This window comes from Sinocyclocheilus grahami, unplaced genomic scaffold (assembly GCF_001515645.1).
Source record: "Sinocyclocheilus grahami isolate Dianchi unplaced genomic scaffold, SAMN03320097.WGS_v1.1 scaffold3239.1, whole genome shotgun sequence".
Lineage (NCBI taxonomy): Eukaryota > Metazoa > Chordata > Actinopteri > Cypriniformes > Cyprinidae > Sinocyclocheilus > Sinocyclocheilus grahami.
In genome coordinates, this window is record NW_015508395.1 from 4,214 (window position 1) to 8,804 (window position 4,591).

A 4,591-nucleotide genomic window follows, 5' to 3' on the forward strand; every position below is an offset into this window, starting at 1 on the left:
GATAGATAGATGGATAGATAGATGGATAGATAGATGGATAGATAGATGGATAGATAGATGGATAGATAGATGGATAGATAGATGGATAGATAGATGGATAGATAGATGGATAGATAGATGGATAGATAGATAGATAGATAGATAGATAGATAGATAGATAGATAGATAGATAGATAGATAGATAGATAGATAGATAGACAAACGATAGGTAAACAGAGATGGCTAGACAGACAGACAGGTTTTGTATCTTCCCATGATTACTCTACAGTAGACTGCTAGGTTTAGTTGACTAGCAGTGTGTTTCTCACCCGTTGTCGCTCAGGTTCAGGAGTGTGGCGTTCTGCGGTCCGCTGAAGGCGCTGGGATCGAGTCTGGGAATCGCGTTGCCGGTGATGATCAGGCTGCTCGCGTCGCGTGGGATCGCGGCAGACGCGCAGCGCACCGTCCGCGGAGCGTCAGAACACTCGCAGCGCGGCGGACACGACGCGACGCACGCGGAGACGCACAGCATCGCGCAGACGAGCGTCAGCGGCATCATCCTCGCGGTCCGGAGTCAGTGCACATGCTGTCTCACTAACAGACTGAGCAGAAACACCTCTGATCTCTGAGATATGAGCGCGAGAGGGAGGGTGGAGCTGGATATACTCCACAACACAGCCATCCTGATCAGAGGGAGCACTTACACAGCAGCTTGTTCTGAGTTCAGATGTAAAGTGCACTGTTGGGAAATATTAACAGCACTCATCTTTCCTTTGTCATGCATTCAATTCCCAACTATACAGCTGAAGAAAAAAATTTTTTTCACAAATTTTACAATCAAAACAGTTGTTGGGTTTAAAATGCTAAAGCACTTACTGTTGAAGATGAAGACAGTATTAGTTAGTGCATGGAGTTTGTAATGTGATTCTGTGTGAACTTGAGACACAGCCACTAAAAATGAACAAATGCATTTGATTCAAACACATTCAGACGAATCAAACATCATGCAGAAAAGTATGGAGGCTTGTTTCCAGATACAAAAAATTTAATTTGATATCTCACAATTCTTTGTTTCTTGCACTTTTTTGTCATATCAAGTCAGAATTATGAGATAAAAAGTCAGAATTAACTTTATTTTTAATTCCGTTGCAGAACAAATAAAAAAAGCAGAATTGCGAGATGTAAACTCTGTAAAAATTCTGGGTTTATATCTTGAAATTCTGACTTTTTCTCAGAATTGTTTATATAAACTTTATTTCTCACAATGTTTTTTCAGAATTTTTCTGAAATGTCAGAATTGTGTGATGAGAAAGTTACAGCTTTCTTTGTAATTTTAAATTCTGCGGCAGAAACAAAAAAGGAACAGAATTGCAAGATGTCAGAATTCTGAGAGAAAGGTCAAAATTCCGAGTTTATAGATCAAAGGTCTAACTTTTTCTCATAATGCTAAGTTGATATCTTGCAATTACATTTTGTTTTCTCAGAACTGCAAAAAAAAAAAGTAGTCAAAATTACCTTTTTTATTTTTAATTCTGCTGCGGAATTGCGAGCTGTAAACTGAGAATACTGAGAAATTCTTAGTCTATATCGTGCAATTCTGATTGTTTATATAAAGTTTATTTCTCACATTTCCCCCCCCCCCAGAATTTTTCTGAAATGTCAGAATTGCGAGATGAAAAAGTTACAATTTCCTTTTTTTTTTTTTTAAATGTTTTTAAAATTTTTATTTCTGTGGCGGAAACAAAAAAGAAACACAATTGCAAGATGTAAAGTCAGAATTGCGAGACAAAGGTTTATATATAAAAAACTTTCTTGCACCTCTTTTAATTTTTAATTCTGTGGCAGAAATAAAAACAGAATTGCGTGTAAAGTCAGAATTCTGAGGAAAAAAGCTGCACGATGTAAACTTGGAAAACTTGAAAAAAGTCCAATCTGTGAGCTAAAAGGTCACAATCCTGTGGTGGAAATGGCCTTTAATAGTACAGTGGCACTACTGAAGAGAAAAGATCCTGCACTAACAACACTAGCAAACTCTTGAGTTTTAAGGCTCGAGAAGATGGGCTGGTTTAGAGCGGGTTTAGTCACCATGGTAACTTACTACACAGCTTCCCTGCTCCAGAGCAGGCTTTATTCTGGGTTAGACATCTGGAACCCAAACTGGACCAATCAGCTGTGAGCAAAGTGACATACATCTGATGTTTTCTTTTCAATCAGATCTGTTGTTTTAGCATTACAACCACGATAACGTGTGAGCTTGCTTTCTTTACAATATTATACATCACCCTGCAGCACAAAAGCAGTGTTAAGTCGCTGGGGGATATTTGTAGCAATAGCCAACAATACATTGTATGGGTCACAATTATACATTTCTCTTTTATGCCAAAAATCATTAGGATATTAAGTAAAGATCATGTTCCATGAAGATATTATGTACATTTCCTACCGTAAATATATCAAAACTTTATGTTTGATTAGTAATATGCATTGCTAAGAACTTCATTTGGACAACTTTAAAGATGATTTTCTCAATATTTAGATTTTTTTGCACCCTCAGATTCCAGATTTTCAAATATTGTCCTCTCCTAACAAACCATACATCAGTGGAAAGCTTATTTAATCAGCTTTCAGATGATGCATACATCTCAATTTTAAAAAAAATTTACCCTTATGACTGGTTTTGTGCTCCAGGGTCACATATAGACAATAGACTGTAAAGTAAACAGTCATAATTCATCAACAGTAGATCGAAAGCAATCATGTGGCATTGTTATTGCAAACTGCTCTGAAACCACGAGCCTGTAGAATGTGAGACAGTGCCACATTTTGACGTTTAATTAATTAAATAGTAACATTGCATGCTCTATTGCAATTCCTAGTTTTAAAACCTCTTAAAAGGATTGGGACCCTGTAACTGGGAAAGCTGTAATGAGTGCACAAGTAATGCATGAAAACATGTGCGCTAGCGGGATTACACGTGCATGTGTTCACAGTAGTTTGCTAATAGTTAGAATTATTGGCCACAACTGAGCCCTGAAAGTCTGTATCGGCGCATCCTCAGCTATAGAATATCTTTGTTTTTAGTCTGAGGCTTAAGATACTTTTTAAAGCCATGAAGACTGAATTTCAAGTTCAGCTAATTACACCGTGGCCCTTTAATTAGAGATGGAGGATCTGTCTGGCGAACGATCAAAGGTGCGCGAGTCTTTTCCCCAAACGGACACCAGGAGTCTTTCTGTGGTCTTATCTAACCTTTCCGTGTTTCCTCTGTGTTTCTTCCTCAGCTAAAAGCCCTTGGATTCCCAGAAGGACTCGTTATACAGGCCTACTTTGCTTGTGAGAAGAATGAAAATTTGGCTGCAAACTTCCTTTTACAACAGAACTTTGATGATGATTAGACGAGTGGCACCCCGATCATTTTCCCCTCTTATGTTTTGTTTGTTTTCTTTTTTTGAGTGATAATTTTGGTGAAGAAAATCTATAAAATACACACACACTGGCTGTCATATTCTGTCTAAATTTTACACACTGGATGACATGATCACATCCGTCTGGAGAAATCAGTAAAAGCCTCTCTGCTTCATCTAACACTTGCCTGCGTGATACCTGTTTGTTTTTCATTTTAGTCTTTTTTTATCACCATTAAAGAGCATCGTTTTCTCCATCGTTAGGGCATGTTGGCAGGTTCAAGGGGCTCGTGAAATTAGTTGTCCATGAATTAGGAATCCGGATTGATCGGGACGTTTGGTTTAATCTCATTATCAGTGTCCCTGTTCAGAGCAGTGTTTTTCTTCTGTTTCTTATCGCTCTCTCTCTCATTCAAGGTGACCATTAACAAGGATCCCAAATACTGCAGTAAAGATTTTAAACGAGCAAATCGGTTTCTCTCATAATGAGCGTATCGGTAAAGGATCGGCTCGTACTGTGGGTGTTTTGAGTGATACTGACACATGATGCAGCCCTTTCATATACATAAAGAACCATTAAAGCATGTATGTGACTTCCATAGTTTGACATTAATATCACTTTACTGTCATTTTTACAGGGAAATAAACGTTTTCAACGTAAATGCAGATTACCTGTTCTTTTGTTTTACTTTGAGGAGATCGATAGATTATCAACTAGGCACTTGTCTGTCTTAAATCTCAAATATACAATATTCAGAATAAAGTTATGAGCAGAAATATGAACATTTAGATGTCGGTGTGCGTTTACAAAGACAGCTGTTACCGTATCAGTTTTACTATGTTAATTACGCATGGGGAGTGTTATATTTTACAGCAATAATGCGAGTAAATCTGTCTTTTTTTATTATTATATATTTAATCCTCTGGTGTTGTTCATCTGGGAGTCACGCTTTTGTTGTTCGCGGTCAAAAGTGACCGAACATCTGAAATGTAACTTCTTTTTTGTGTTTTTTTTCAGTAAAATCAATGTAATATATTTTTGTTCAATATTATTTATATATATATATATATGAGAGAGTATTTCATGATACTAATTAATATTTATGCAATAATTATAAATTTTTCCCCGTTGAAAATTATATTCTTCCCCCCTAATATTTTTGTTACTTTTAAGCTATAGCAGTATTTCATGTTAAAATAGAGACAAT